An 18,084-nucleotide genomic window follows, 5' to 3' on the forward strand; every position below is an offset into this window, starting at 1 on the left:
ACATAGTTTAGTAAGGCATAAAAACGTCATTGTATAGTAAGGCATAAAAACGACATAGTATAGTAAGGCATAAAAACGACATAGTATAGTATGGCATGAAAAGTCATAAAAAAGTCATAAAAACGTCATAGTATAGTTTGGCATAAAAAGTCATAGTATAGTATGGCATAAAAAGTCATAAAAACGTCATAGTATAGTATGGCATAAAAAGTGATAAAAACGTCATAGTATAGTAAGGCCTAAAAAGTCATAAAAAAGTCATAGGATAGTAAGGCATAAAAAGTCATATTATAGTATGGCATAAAAAGTCATAAAAACGTCATAGTATAGTATGGCATAAAAAGTCATAAAAAAGTCATAAAAACGTCATAGTATAGTATGGCATAAAAAGTCATAAAAACGTCATAGTATAGTATGGCATAAAAAGTCATAGTATAGTAAGGCATAAAAAGTCATAAAAACGTCATAGTATAGTAAGGCCTAAAAAGTCATAAAAAAGTCATAGGATAGTAAGGCATAAAAAGTCATATTATAGTATGGCATAAAAAGTGATAAAAACGTCATAGTATAGTATGGCATAAAAAGTCATAGTATAGTATGGCATAAAAAGTGATAAAAACGTCATAGTATAGTATGGCATAAAAAGTCATAAAAACGTCATAGTATACTATGGCATAAAAAGTCATAGTATAGTAAGGCATAAAAAGTCATAAAAACGTCATAGTATAGTAAGGCCTAAAAAGTCATAAAAAAGTCATAGTATAGTATGGCATAAAAAGTCATAAAAACGTCATAGTATAGTATGGCATAAAAAGTCATAGTATAGTATGGCATAAAAAGACATAAAAACGTCATAGTATAGTATGGCATAAAAAGTCATAAAAACGTCATAGTATAGTATGGCATAAAAAGTCATAGTATAGTAAGGCATAAAAAGTCATAAAAACGTCATAGTATAGTATGGCATAAAAAGTCATAAAAACGTCATAGTATAGTATGGCATAAAAAGTGATAAAAACGACATGGTATAGTAAGGCATAAAAAGTCATAGTATAGTATGGCATAAAAAGTCATAGTTATAGTAAGGCATAAAAAGTCATAAAAAAGTCATAGTTATAGTAAGGCATAAAAAGTCATAAAAACGTCATAGTATAGTATGCATAAAAAAGTCATAAAAAAGTCATTAGTATAGTAAGGCATAAAAAGTGATAAAAACGACATGGTATAGTAAGGCATAAAAACGACATAGTTTAGTAAGGCATAAAAAGTCATAAAAACGACATAGTATAGTAAGGCATAAAAAGTCATAAAAACGTCATAGTATAGTATGCATAAAAAAGTCATAAAAACGACATAGTATAGTAAGGCATAAAAAGTCATAAAAACGACATAGTATAGTATGGCATAAAAAGTCATAAAAACGTCATAGTATAGTATGGCATAAAAAGTCATAGTATAGTATGGCATAAAAAGTCATTAGTATAGTAAGGCATAAAAAGTCATAAAAACGTCATAGTATAGTATGGCATAAAAAGTCATAGTATAGTATGGCATAAAAAGTCATAGTATAGTATGGCATAAAAAGTCATAAAAACGTCATAGTATAGTAAGGCATAAAAAGTCATAGTATAGTATGGCATAAAAAGTCATAAAAACGACATAGTATAGTAAGGCATAAAAAGTCATAGTATAGTATGGCATAAAAAGTCATAAAAACGTCATAGTATAGTATGGCATAAAAAGTCATAAAAACGTCATAGTATAGTATGGCATAAAAAGTGATAAAAACGACATAGTATAGTATGGCATAAAAAGTCATAAAAACGACATAGTATAGTATGGCATAAAAAGTCATAGTATAGTAAGGCATAAAAAGTCATAAAAACGTCATAGTATAGTAAGGCATAAAAAGTCATAAAAACGTCATAGTATAGTATGGCATAAAAAGTCATAAAAACGTCATAGTATAGTATGGCATAAAAAGTCATAGTATAGTATGGCATAAAAAGTCATAGTATAGTAAGGCATAAAAAGTCATAAAAACGTCATAGTATAGTATGGCATAAAAACGTCATAGTATAGTATGCATAAAAAAGTCATAAAAAGTCATAGTATAGTAAGGCATAAAAAGTCATAGTATAGTATGGCATAAAAAGTCATAAAAACGACATAGGATAGTAAGGCATAAAAAGTCATAAAAACGTCATAGTATAGTATGGCATAAAAACGTCATAGTATAGTATGGCATAAAAAGTCATAAAAACGTCATAGTATAGTATGGCATAAAAAGTCATAGTATAGTATGGCATAAAAAGTCATAGTATAGTAAGGCATAAAAAGTCATAAAAACGTCATAGTATAGTATGGCATAAAAACGTCATAGTATAGTATGGCATAAAAAGTCATAAAAAAGTCATAGTATAGTAAGGCATAAAAAGTCATAGTATAGTAGGCATAAAAAGTCATAAAAACGACATAGGATAGTAAGGCATAAAAAGTCATAAAAACGTCATAGTATAGTATGGCATAAAACGTCATAGTATAGTATGGCATAAAAAGTCATAAAAAAGTCATAGTATAGTAAGGCATAAAAAGTCATAGTATAGTATGGCATAAAAAGTCATAAAAACGACATAGGATAGTAAGGCATAAAAACGTCATAAAAACGTCATAGTATAGTATGGCATAAAAAGTCATAAAAACGTCATAGTATACTATGGCATAAAAAGTCATAGTATAGTAAGGCATAAAAAGTCATAAAAACGTCATAGTATAGTAAGGCCTAAAAAGTCATAAAAAAGTCATAGGATAGTAAGGCATAAAAAGTCATATTATAGTAAGGCATAAAAAGTCATAAAAACGTCATAGTATAGTAAGGCATAAAAAGTCATAAAAAGTCATAGTATAGTATGGCATAAAAAGTCATAAAAACGTCATAGTATAGTATGGCATAAAAAGTCATAGTGTAGTAAGGCATAAAAAGGCATAAAAACGTCATAGTATAGTATGGCATAAAAAGTGATAAAAAAGTCATAGTATAGTATGGCATAAAAAGTCATAAAAACGTCATAGTATAGTATGACATAAAAAGTCATAAAAACGTCATAGTATAGTATGGCATAAAAAGTCATAAAAACGTCATAGTATAGTATGGCATAAAAAGTGATAAAAAAGTCATAGTATAGTATGGCATAAAAAGTCATAAAAACGTCATAGTATAGTATGACATAAAAAGTCATAAAAACGTCATAGTATAGTATGGTATAAAAAGTCATAAAAACGTCATAGTATAGTATGGCATAAAAAGTCATAGTATAGTATGGCATAAAAAGTCATAAAAACGTCATAATATAGTAAGGCATAAAAAGTCATAAAAACGTCATAGTATAGTATGGCATAAAAAGTCATAAAAAAGTCATAGTATAGTATGGCATAAAAAGTCATAGTATAGTAAGGCATAAAAAGTCATAAAAACGTCATAGTATAGTATGGCATAAAAAGTCATAAAAACGTCATAGTATAGTAAGGCATAAAAAGTGATAAAAACGACATGGTATAGTAAGGCATAAAAACGACATAGTATAGTATGGCATAAAAAGTCATAGTATAGTAAGGCATAAAAAGTCATAAAAACGTCATAGTATAGTAAGGCATAAAAAGTGATAAAAACGACATGGTATAGTAAGGCATAAAAACGACATAGTATAGTATGGCATAAAAAGTCATAGTATAGTAAGGCATAAAAAGTCATAAAAAGTCATAGTATAGTAAGGCATAAAAAGTCATAAAAACGTCATAGTATAGTATGGCATAAAAAGTCATAAAAACGTCATAGTATAGTAAGGCATAAAAAGTGATAAAAACGACATAGTATAGTAAGGCATAAAAACGACATAGTATAGTAAGGCATAAAAAGTCATAAAAACGACATAGTATAGTAAGGCATAAAAACGTCATAAAAACGACATAGTATAGTAAGGCATAAAAAGTCATAGTATAGTATGGCATAAAAAGTCATAAAAACGTCATAGTATAGTATGGCATAAAAAGTCATAAAAACGTCATAGTATAGTATGGCATAAAAAGTCATATTATAGTATGGCATAAAAAGTCATAAAAACGTCATAGTATAGTAAGGCCTAAAAAGTCATAAAAAAGTCATAGGATAGTAAGGCATAAAAAGTCATATTATAGTATGGCATAAAAAGTGATAAAAACGTCATAGTATAGTATGGCATAAAAAGTGATAAAAAAGTCATAGTATAGTATGGCATAAAAAGTCATAAAAACGTCATAGTATAGTATGGCATAAAAAGTCATAAAAACGTCATAGTATAGTAAGGCATAAAAAGTCATAAAAACGTCATAGGATAGTAAGGCATAAAAAGTCATATTATAGTATGGCATAAAAAGTCATAAAAACGTCATAGTATAGTATGGCATAAAAAGTGATAAAAACGTCATAGTATAGTATGGCATAAAAAGTCATAAAAACGTCATAGTATACTATGGCATAAAAACGTCATAGTATAGTAAGGCATAAAAAGTCATAAAAACGTCATAGTATAGTAAGGCCTAAAAAGTCATAAAAAAGTCATAGGATAGTAAGGCATAAAAAGTCGCATTATAGTATGGCATAAAAAGTCATAAAAACGTCATAGTATAGTATGGCATAAAAAGTGATAAAAACGTCATAGTATAGTATGGCATAAAAAGTCATAAAAACGTCATAGTATAGTATAGTAAGGCATAAAAAGTCATAGTATAGTAAGGCATAAAAAGTCATAAAAACGTCATAGTATAGTAAGGCCTAAAAAGTCATAAAAAAGTCATAGTATAGTATGGCATAAAAAGTCATAAAAACGTCATAGTATAGTATGGCATAAAAAGTCATAGTGTAGTAAGGCATAAAAAGGCATAAAAACGTCATAGTATAGTATGGCATAAAAAGTCATAAAAACGTCATAGTATAGTATGGCATAAAAAGTCATAGTATAGTATGGCATAAAAAGTCATAAAAACGTCATAGTATAGTAAGGCATAAAAACGTCATAGTATAGTATGGCATAAAAAGTCATAAAAACGACATAGTATACTATGGCATAAAAAGTCATAGTATAGTATGGCATAAAAAGTCATAAAAACGACATAGTATAGTAAGGCATAAAAAGTCATAAAAACGTCATAGTATAGTATGGCATAAAAACGTCATAGTATAGTATGGCATAAAAAGTCATAAAAACGTCATAGTATAGTATGGCATAAAAAGTCATAGTATAGTATGGCATAAAAAGTCATAGTATAGTATGGCATAAAAAGTCATAAAAACGTCATAGTATAGTATGGCATAAAAACGTCATAGTATAGTATGGCATAAAAAGTCATAAAAAAGTCATAGTATAGTAAGGCATAAAAAGTCATAGTATAGTATGGCATAAAAAGTCATAAAAACGACATAGTATAGTAAGGCATAAAAAGTCATAAAAACGTCATAGTATAGTATGGCATAAAAACGTCATAGTTATAGTATGGCATAAAAAGTCATAAAAAAGTCATAGTATAGTAAGGCATTAAAAGTCATAGTATAGTATGGCATAAAAAGTCATAAAAACGACATAGGATAGTAAGGCATAAAAAGTCATAGTATAGTTATGGCATAAAAAGTCATAAAAACGTCATAGTATAGTATGGCATAAAAAGTCATATTATAGTATGGCATAAAAAGTCATAAAAACGTCATAGTATAGTAAGGCCTAAAAAGTCATAAAAAAGTCATAGGATAGTAAGGCATAAAAAGTCATATTATAGTATGGCATAAAAAGTCATAAAAACGTCATAGTATAGTATGGCATAAAAAGTCATAAAAACGTCATAGTATAGTATGGCATAAAAAGTCATAAAAAAGTCATAGGATAGTAAGGCATAAAAAGTCATATTATAGTATGGCATAAAAAGTGATAAAAACGTCATAGTATAGTATGGCATAAAAAGTGATAAAAACGTCATAGTATAGTATGGCATAAAAAGTCATAAAAACGTCATAGTATACTATGGCATAAAAAGTCATAGTATAGTATGGCATTAAAAAGTCATAAAAAAGTCATAAAAACGTCATAGTATAGTAAGGCCTAAAAAGTCATAAAAAAGTCATAGTATAGTATGGCATAAAAAGTCATAAAAACGTCATAGTATAGTAAGGCCTAAAAAGTCATAAAAAAGTCATAGGATAGTAAGGCATAAAAAGTCGCATTATAGTATGGCATAAAAAGTCATAAAAAAGTCATAAAAAGTCATAGTATAGTAGGGCATAAAAAGTGATAAAAACGTCATAGTATACTATGGCATAAAAAGTCATAGTATAGTAAGGCATAAAAAGTCATAAAAACGACATAGTATAGTAAGGCCTAAAAAGTCATAAAAAAGTCATAGTATAGTATGGCATAAAAAGTCATAAAAACGTCATAGTATAGTATGGCATAAAAAGTCATAGTGTAGTAAGGCATAAAAAGGCATAAAAAACGTCATAAAAACTTCATAGTATAGTATGGCATAAAAAGTCATAAAAACGTCATAGTATAGTATGGCATAAAAAGTCATAAAAACGTCATAGTATAGTATGACATAAAAAGTCATAAAAACGTCATAGTATAGTATGGCATAAAAAGTCATATAAAAACGTCATAGTATAGTATGACATAAAAAAGTCATAAAAACGTCATAGTATAGTATGGCATAAAAAGTCATAAAAACGTCATAGTATAGTATGGCATAAAAAACGTCATAGTATAGTATAGTATGGCATAAAAAGTCATAAAAACGTCATAGTATAGTATGGCATAAAAAGTCATAGTATAGTATGGCATAAAAAGTCATAAAAACGTCATAGTATAGTAGGGCATAAAAAGTCATAAAAACGTCATAGTATAGTATGGCATAAAAAGTCATAAAAACGACATAATATAGTAAGGCATAAAAAGTCATAAAAACGTCATAGTATAGTATGGCATAAAAAGTCATAAAAAAGTCATAGTATAGTATGGCATAAAAAGTGATAAAAAGTCATAGTATAGTAAGGCATAAAAAGTCATAAAAACGTCATAGTATAGTATGGCATAAAAAGGCATAAAAATCATAGTATAGTATGGCATAAAAAGTCATAAAAACGACATAGTATAGTAAGGCATAAAAAGTCATAGTATAGTATGGCATAAAAAGTCATAAAAACGACATAGGATAGTAAGGCATAAAAAGTCATAGTATAGTATGGCATAAAAAGTCATAAAAACGTCATAGTATAGTATGGCATAAAAAGTCATAAAAACGACATAGGATAGTAAGGCATAAAAAGTCATAAAAACGTCATAGTATAGTATGGCATAAAAAGTCATAGTATAGTAAGGCATAAAAAGTCATAAAAAGTCATAGTATAGTAAGGCATAAAAAGTCATAAAAACGTCATAGTATAGTATGGCATAAAAAGTCATAAAAACGACATAATATAGTAAGGCATAAAAAGTCATAAAAACGTCATAGTATAGTATGGCATAAAAAGTCATAAAAAAGTCATAGTATAGTATGGCATAAAAAGTCATAGTATAGTAAGGCATAAAAAGTCATAAAAACGTCATAGTATAGTATGGCATAAAAAGTGATAAAAAGTCATAAAAACGTCATAGTATAGTATGGCATAAAAACGTCATAGTATAGTATAGTAGGCATAAAAAGTCATAAAAAAGTCATAGTATAGTAAGGCATAAAAAGTCATAGTATAGTATGGCATAAAAAGTGATAAAAACGACATGGTATAGTAAGGCATAAAAAGTCATAGTATAGTATGGCATAAAAAGTCATAAAAACGTCATAGTATAGTATGGCATAAAAAGTGATAAAAACGACATAGTATAGTATGGCATAAAAAGTCATAGTATAGTATGGCATAAAAAGTCATAAAAACGTCATAGTATAGTATGGCATAAAAAGTCATAAAAACGTCATAGTATAGTATGGCATAAAAAGTGATAAAAACGACATAGTATAGTATGGCATAAAAAGTCATAGTATAGTATGGCATAAAAAGTCATAAAAACGTCATAGTATAGTATGGCATAAAAAGTCATAAAAACGTCATAGTATAGTATGGCATAAAAAGTCATAAAAACGTCATAGTATACTATGGCATAAAAAGTCATAGTATAGTAAGGCATAAAAAGTCATAAAAACGTCATAGTATAGTATGGCATAAAAACGTCATAGTATAGTATGGCATAAAAAGTCATAAAAACGTCATAGTATAGTATGGCATAAAAAGTCATAGTATAGTATGGCATAAAAAGTCATAAAAACGTCATAGTATAGTAGGCATAAAAAGTCATAAAAACGTCATAGTATAGTATGGCATAAAAAGTCATAAAAACGACATAATATAGTAAGGCATAAAAAGTCATAAAAACGTCATAGTATAGTATGGCATAAAAAGTCATAAAAAAGTCATAGTATAGTATGGCATAAAAAGTGATAAAAAGTCATAGTATAGTAAGGCATAAAAAGTCATAAAAACGTCATAGTATAGTATGGCATAAAAAGTCATAAAAACATCATAGTATAGTATGGCATAAAAAGTCATAAAAACGACATAGTATAGTAAGGCATAAAAAGTCATAGTATAGTAAGGCTTAAAAAGTCATAAAAACGACATAGTATAGTAAGGCATAAAAAGTCATAGTATAGTATGGCATAAAAAGTCATAAAAACGTCATAGTATAGTATGGCATAAAAAGTCATAAAAACGACATAGGATAGTAAGGCATAAAAAGTCATAAAAACGTCATAGTATAGTATGGCATAAAAAGTCATAGTATAGTAAGGCATAAAAAGTCATAAAAAGTCATAGTATAGTATGGCATAAAAAGTCATAAAAACGTCATAGTATAGTAAGGCATAAAAAGTGATAAAAACGACATGGTATAGTAAGGCATAAAAACGACATAGTATAGTATGGCATAAAAAGTCATAGTATAGTAAGGCATAAAAAGTCATAAAAAGTCATAGTATAGTAAGGCATAAAAAGTCATAAAAACGTCATAGTATAGTATGGCATAAAAAGTCATAAAAACGTCATAGTATAGTAAGGCATAAAAAGTGATAAAAACGACATGGTATAGTAAGGCATAAAAACGTACATAGTATAGTAAGGCATAAAAAGTCATAAAAACGACATAGTATAGTAAGGCATAAAAAGTCATAAAAACGTCATAGTATAGTATGGCATAAAAAGTCATAAAAAGTCATAAAAACGACATAGTATAGTAAGGCATAAAAAGTCATAAAAACGACATAGTATAGTATGGCATAAAAAGTCATAAAAACGTCATAGTATAGTATGGCATAAAAAGTCATAGTATAGTATGGCATAAAAAGTCATAGTATAGTAAGGCATAAAAAGTCATAAAAAGTCATAAAAACGTCATAGTATGGTATGGCATAAAAACGTCATAGTATAGTATGGCATAAAGAGTCATAAAAAGTCATAGTATAGTAAGGCATAAAAAGTCATAGTATAGTATGGCATAAAAAGTCATAAAAACGACATAGGATAGTAAGGCATAAAAAGTCATAGTATAGTATGGCATAAAAAGTCATAAAAACGTCATAGTATAGTATGGCATAAAAAGTCATAAAAACGTCATAGTATAGTAAGGCATAAAAAGTGATAAAAACGACATGGTATAGTATGGCATAAAAAGTGATAAAAAGTCATAGTATAGTAAGGCATAAAAAGTCATAAAAACGTCATAGTATAGTATGGCATAAAAAGTCATAAAAACATCATAGTATAGTATGGCATAAAAAGTCATAAAAACGACATAGTATAGTAAGGCATAAAAAGTCATAGTATAGTATGGCATAAAAAGTGATAAAAACGACATAGTATAGTATGGCATAAAAAGTCATAGTATAGTATGGCATAAAAAGTCATAAAAACGTCATAGTATAGTATGGCATAAAAAGTCATAAAAACGACATAGTATAGTATGGCATAAAAAGTGATAAAAACGACATAGTATAGTATGGCATAAAAAGTCATAGTATAGTATGGCATAAAAAGTCATAAAAACGTCATAGTATAGTATGGCATAAAAAGTCATAAAAACGTCATAGTATAGTATGGCATAAAAAGTCATAAAAACGTCATAGTATACTATGGCATAAAAAGTCATGTATAGTAAGGCATAAAAAGTCATAAAAACGTCATAGTATAGTATGGCATAAAACGTCATAGTATAGTATGGCATAAAAAGTCATAAAAACGTCATAGTATAGTATGGCATAAAAAGTCATAGTATAGTATGGCATAAAAAGTCATAAAAACGTCATAGTATAGTAGGGCATAAAAAGTCATAAAAACGTCATAGTATAGTATGGCATAAAAAGTCATAAAAACGACATAATATAGTAAGGCATAAAAAGTCATAAAAACGTCATAGTATAGTATGGCATAAAAAGTCATAAAAAAGTCATAGTATAGTATGGCATAAAAAGTGATAAAAAGTCATAGTATAGTAAGGCATAAAAAGTCATAAAAACGTCATAGTATAGTATGGCATAAAAAGTCATAAAAACATCATAGTATAGTATGGCATAAAAAGTCATAAAAACGACATAGTATAGTAAGGCATAAAAAGTCATAGTATAGTATGGCATAAAAAGTCATAAAAACGACATAGGATAGTAAGGCATAAAAAGTCATAGTATAGTATGGCATAAAAAGTCATAAAAACGTCATAGTATAGTATGGCATAAAAAGTCATAAAAACGACATAGGATAGTAAGGCATAAAAAGTCATAAAAACGTCATAGTATAGTATGGCATAAAAAGTCATAGTATAGTAAGGCATAAAAAGTCATAAAAACGTCATAGTATAGTATGGCATAAAAAGTCATAAAAACGTCATAGTATAGTAAGGCATAAAAAGTGATAAAAACGACATGGTATAGTAAGGCATAAAAACGACATAGTATAGTATGGCATAAAAAGTCATAGTATAGTAAGGCATAAAAAGTCATAAAAACGTCATAGTATAGTAAGGCATAAAAAGTCATAAAAACGTCATAGTATAGTATGGCATAAAAAGTCATAAAAACGTCATAGTATAGTAAGGCATAAAAAGTGATAAAAACGACATGGTATAGTAAGGCATAAAAACGACATAGTATAGTAAGGCATAAAAAGTCATAAAAACGACATAGTATAGTAAGGCATAAAAAGTCATAAAAACGTCATAGTATAGTATGGCATAAAAAGTCATAAAAACGACATAGTATAGTAAGGCATAAAAAGTCATAAAAACGACATAGTATAGTATGGCATAAAAAGTCATAAAAACGTCATAGTATAGTATGGCATAAAAAGTCATAGTATAGTATGGCATAAAAAGTCATAGTATAGTAAGGCATAAAAAGTCATAAAAACGTCATAGTATAGTATGGCATAAAACGTCATAGTATAGTATGGCATAAAGAGTCATAAAAAAGTCATAGTATAGTAAGGCATAAAAAGTCATAGTATAGTATGGCATAAAAAGTCATAAAAACGACATAGGATAGTAAGGCATAAAAAGTCATAGTATAGTATGGCATAAAAAGTCATAAAAACGTCATAGTATAGTATGGCATAAAAAGTCATAAAAACGTCATAGTATAGTAAGGCATAAAAAGTGATAAAAACGACATGGTATAGTAAGGCATAAAAACGACATAGTATAGTATGGCATAAAAAGTCATAGTATAGTAAGGCATAAAAAGTCATAAAAAGTCATAGTATAGTAAGGCATAAAAAGTCATAAAAACGTCATAGTATAGTATGGCATAAAAAGTCATAAAAACGTCATAGTATAGTATGGCATAAAAAGTCATAGTATAGTATGGCATAAAAAGTCATAGTATAGTAAGGCATAAAAAGTCATAAAAACGTCATAGTATAGTATGGCATAAAACGTCATAGTATAGTATGGCATAAAAAGTCATAAAAAAGTCATAGTATAGTAAGGCATAAAAAGTCATAGTATAGTATGGCATAAAAAGTCATAAAAACGACATAGGATAGTAAGGCATAAAAAGTCATAAAAACGTCATAGTATAGTATGGCATAAAACGTCATAGTATAGTATGGCATAAAAAGTCATAAAAACGTCATAGTATAGTATGGCATAAAAAGTCATAGTATAGTATGGCATAAAAAGTCATAGTATAGTAAGGCATAAAAAGTCATAAAAACGTCATAGTATAGTATGGCATAAAACGTCATAGTATAGTATGGCATAAAAAGTCATAAAAAAGTCATAGTATAGTAAGGCATAAAAAGTCATAGTATAGTATGGCATAAAAAGTCATAAAAACGACATAGGATAGTAAGGCATAAAAAGTCATAAAAACGTCATAGTATAGTATGGCATAAAACGTCATAGTATAGTATGGCATAAAAAGTCATAAAAAAGTCATAGTATAGTAAGGCATAAAAAGTCATAGTATAGTATGGCATAAAAAGTCATAAAAACGACATAGGATAGTAAGGCATAAAAAGTCATAGTATAGTATGGCATAAAAAGTCATAAAAACGTCATAGTATAGTATGGCATAAAAAGTCATATTATAGTATGGCATAAAAAGTCATAAAAACGTCATAGTATAGTAAGGCCTAAAAAGTCATAAAAAAGTCATAGGATAGTAAGGCATAAAAAGTCATATTATAGTATGGCATAAAAAGTCATAAAAACGTCATAGTATAGTATGGCATAAAAAGTGATAAAAACGTCATAGTATAGTAAGGCCTAAAAAGTCATAAAAATGTCATAGTATAGTATGGCATAAAAAGTCATATTATAGTATGGCATAAAAAGTCATAAAAACGTCATAGTATAGTAAGGCATAAAAAGTGATAAAAACGTCATAGTATAGTATGGCATAAAAAGTCATAAAAACGTCATAGTATAGTATGGCATAAAAAGTCATAGTATAGTAAGGCATAAAAAGTCATAAAAACGTCATAGTATAGTAAGGCCTAAAAAGTCATAAAAAAGTCATAGTATAGTAAGGCATAAAAAGTCATAAAAAAGTCATAGTATAGTAAGGCCTAAAAAGTCATAAAAAAGTCATAGGATAGTAAGGCATAAAAAGTCGCATTATAGTATGGCATAAAAAGTCATAAAAACGTCATAGTATAGTAGGGCATAAAAAGTCATAAAAACGTCATAGTATAGTATGGCATAAAAAGTCATAGTATAGTAAGGCATAAAAAGTCATAAAAACGTCATAGTATAGTATGGCATAAAAAGTCATAAAAAAGTCATAGTATAGTAATGGCATAAAAAGTCATAAAAAAGTCATAAAAACGTCATAGTAAGTATGGCATAAAAAGTCATAGTGTAGTAAGGCATAAAAAGGCATAAAAACGTCATAGTATAGTAAGGCATAAAAAGTCATAAAAACGACATAGTATAGTAAGGCATAAAAAGTCATAAAAACGTCATAGTATAGTATGACATAAAAAAGTCATAAAAACGTCATAGTATAGTATGGCAATAAAAAGTCATAAAAACGTCATAGTATAGTATGGCATAAAAAGTCATAAAAACGACATAGTATAGTAAGGCATAAAAAGTCATAAAAAAGTCATAGTATAGTATGGCATAAAAAGTCATAAAAAAGTCATAGTATAGTAAGGCATAAAAAGTCATAAAAACGTCATAGTATAGTATGGCATAAAAAGTCATAGTATAGTATGGCATAAAAAGTCATAAAAACGTCATAGTATAGTATGGCATAAAAAGTCATAAAAACGTCATAGTATAGTATGGCATAAAAAGTCATAAAAACGACATAATATAGTAAGGCATAAAAAGTCATAAAAACGTCATAGTATAGTATGGCATAAAAAGTCATAAAAACGTCATAGTATAGTAAGGCCTAAAAAGTCATAAAAAAGTCATAGGATAGTAAGGCATAAAAAGTCGCATTATAGTATGGCATAAAAAGTCATAAAAACGTCATAGTATAGTAGGGCATAAAAAGTGATAAAAACGTCATAGTATACTATGGCATAAAAAGTCATAGTATAGTAAGGCATAAAAAGTCATAAAAACGTCATAGTATAGTAAGGCCTAAAAAGTCATGAAAAAGTCATAGTATAGTATGGCATAAAAAGTCATAAAAACGTCATAGTATAGTATGGCATAAAAAGTCATAGTGTAGTAAGGCATAAAAAGGCATAAAAACGTCATAGTATAGTATGGCATAAAAAGTCATAAAAACGTCATAGTATAGTATGGCATAAAAAGTCATAAAAACGTCATAGTATAGTATGACATAAAAAGTCATAAAAACGTCATAGTATAGTATGGCATAAAAAGTCATAAAAACGTCATAGTATAGTATGACATAAAAAGTCATAAAAACGTCATAGTATAGTATGGCATAAAAAGTCATAAAAACGTCATAGTATAGTATGGCATAAAAACGTCATAGTATAGTATGGCATAAAAAGTCATAAAAACGTCATAGTATAGTATGGCATAAAAAGTCATAGTATAGTATGGCATAAAAAGTCATAAAAACGTCATAGTATAGTAGGGCATAAAAAGTCATAAAAACGTCATAGTATAGTATGGCATAAAAAGTCATAAAAACGACATAATATAGTAAGGCATAAAAAGTCATAAAAACGTCATAGTATAGTATGGCATAAAAAGTCATAAAAAAGTCATAGTATAGTATGGCATAAAAAGTGATAAAAAGTCATAGTATAGTAAGGCATAAAAAGTCATAAAAACGTCATAGTATAGTATGGCATAAAAAGTCATAAAAACATCATAGTATAGTATGGCATAAAAAGTCATAAAAACGACATAGTATAGTAAGGCATAAAAAGTCATAGTATAGTATGGCATAAAAAGTCATAAAAACGACATAGGATAGTAAGGCATAAAAAGTCATAGTATAGTATGGCATAAAAAGTCATAAAAACGTCATAGTATAGTATGGCATAAAAAGTCATAAAAACGACATAGGATAGTAAGGCATAAAAAGTCATAAAAACGTCATAGTATAGTATGGCATAAAAAGTCATAGTATAGTAAGGCATAAAAAGTCATAAAAAAGTCATAGTATAGTAAGGCATAAAAAGTCATAAAAACGTCATAGTATAGTATGGCATAAAAAGTCATAAAAACGACATAATATAGTAAGGCATAAAAAGTCATAAAAACGTCATAGTATAGTATGGCATAAAAAGTCATAAAAAAGTCATAGTATAGTATGGCATAAAAAGTCATAGTATAGTAAGGCATAAAAAGTCATAAAAACGTCATAGTATAGTATGGCATAAAAAGTCATAAAAACGTCATAGTATAGTATGGCATAAAACGTCATAGTATAGTATGGCATAAAAAGTCATAAAAAAGTCATAGTATAGTAAGGCATAAAAAGTCATAGTATAGTATGGCATAAAAAGTCATAAAAACGACATAGGATAGTAAGGCATAAAAAGTCATAGTATAGTATGGCATAAAAAGTCATAAAAACGTCATAGTATAGTATGGCATAAAAAGTCATAAAAACGACATAGTATAGTATGGCATAAAAAGTCATAGTATAGTATGGCATAAAAAGTCATAAAAACGTCATAGTATAGTATGGCATAAAAAGTCATAAAAACGTCATAGTATAGTATGGCATAAAAAGTCATAAAAACGTCATAGTATAGTATGGCATAAAAAGTCATAGTATAGTAAGGCATAAAAAGTCATAAAAAGTCATATTATAGTATGGCATAAAAATTCATAAAAACGTCATAGTATAGTAAGGCCTAAAAAGTCATAAAAAAGTCATAGGATAGTAAGGCATAAAAAGTCATATTATAGTATGGCATAAAAAGTCATAAAAACGTCATAGTATAGTATGGCATAAAAAGTGATAAAAACGTCATAGTATAGTAAGGCCTAAAAAGTCATAAAAAAGTCATAGGATAGTAAGGCATAAAAAGTCATATTATAGTATGGCATGAAAAGTGATAAAAACGTCATAGTATAGTATGGCATAAAAAGTGATAAAAACGTCATAGTATAGTATGGCATAAAAAGTCATAAAAACGTCATAGTATACTATGGCATAAAAAGTCATAGTATAGTAAGGCATAAAAAGTCATAAAAACGTCATAGTATAGTAAGGCCTAAAAAGTCATAAAAAAGTCATAGTATAGTATGGCATAAAAAGTGATAAAAACGTCATAGAATAGTAAGGCATAAAAAGTCATAGTATAGTAAGGCATAAAAAGTCATAAAAACGTCATAGTATAGTATGGCATAAAAAGTCATAAAAACGTCATAGTATAGTATGGCATAAAAAGTGATAAAAACGTCATAGTATAGTAAGGTCTAAAAAGTCATAAAAAAGTCATAGGATAGTAAGGCATAAAAAGTCATATTATAGTATGGCATAAAAAGTCATAAAAAAGACATAGTATAGTAAGGCATAAAAAGTCATAAAAACGTCATAGTATAGTATGGCATAAAAAGTGATAAAAACATCATAGTATAGTATGGCATAAAAAGTCATAAAAACGACATAGTATAGTAAGGCCTAAAAAGTCATAAAAAAGTCATAGGATAGTAAGGCATAAAAAGTCATATTATAGTATGGCATAAAAAGTCATAAAAACGACATAGTATAGTAAGGCCTAAAAAGTGATAAAAACGTCATAGGATAGTAAGGCATAGAAAGTCATATTATAGTATGGCATAAAAATTCATAAAAACGACATAGTATAGTTAGGCCTAAAAAGTCATAAAAAGTCATAGTATAGTATGGCATAAAAAGTCATATTATAGTATGGCATAAAAATTCATAAAAACGACATAGTATAGTTAGGCCTAAAAAGTCATAAAAAGTCATAGTATAGTATGGCATAAAAAGTCATATTATAGTATGGCATAAAAAGTCATAAAAAGTCATATTATAGTATGGCATAAAAAGTGATAAAAACGTCATAGTATAGTAAGGCCTAAAAAGTCATAAAAAAGTCATAGGATAGTAAGGCATAAAAAGTCATATTATAGTATGGCATAAAAAGTCATAAAAACGACATAGTATAGTATGGCATAAAAAGTGATAAAAACATCATAGTATAGTATGGCATAAAAAGTCATAAAAACGACATAGTATAGTAAGGCATAAAAACGTCATAGTATAGTAAGGCCTAAAAAGTCATAAAAACGACATATTATAGTAAGGCATAAAAAGTTATGAAAACGACATATTATAGTAAGGCATAAAAAGTTATAGTATAGTATGGCATAAAAAGTTATAGTATAGTAAGGCATAAAAGTTCATAAAAACGTCATAGTATACTAAGGCATAAAAAGTCTTAAAAACGTCATAGTATAGTAAGGCACAACAAGTCATCAAATAGTAAGGCATAAAAACATCATAATATAGTCCATCCATTTTCTACCGCTTATGCTCTAGTAGGTTCGCAGGGGGGGCTGGAGCCCATCCCAGCATATTTTCGGGCGAGAGGCAGGGTACGCCCTGGACAGGTCGCTAGTCCATCGCAGGGCAAACACATAGAGACAGACAACCATTCACAGAGTATCCCATTAGCCTAGTCCCCATTTGCATGTCTTTTTACATAGTATAGTAAGGCAAAAAAAGTCAGACCACTACAGACCGCTTTAACACTCAGACCACTTTGACACAGAGACCACTACAGATCACTTTAACACAGAGACCACTACAGACCACTTTTACACTGGGACCACTACAGACCACTTTACCACAGAGTCCACTACAGAGTGTCAGAGATGGAGACACTGACACAGGTGGAAGAAGAGGGATGTTCAGGGAGAGTCAGACAGACGGGGTTGGGGGTTGGGGGGCCTTTAGCTTTTGGCCTTTGGACTTTAGTTTTAGCTGATGATGTCAGCAACAACAAGGAACTTCTTTCTTAGTGTGTTTTTCTTTGTTAGTCTTTATGTGTTTTTCACCTGGTCAGTTGACCCTGTGCTTACCTGTGCAGGAGGTCAAAGGTCAATC

Source organism: Seriola aureovittata, chromosome 9 (assembly GCF_021018895.1).
Source record: "Seriola aureovittata isolate HTS-2021-v1 ecotype China chromosome 9, ASM2101889v1, whole genome shotgun sequence".
Classification (NCBI taxonomy): domain Eukaryota; kingdom Metazoa; phylum Chordata; class Actinopteri; order Carangiformes; family Carangidae; genus Seriola; species Seriola aureovittata.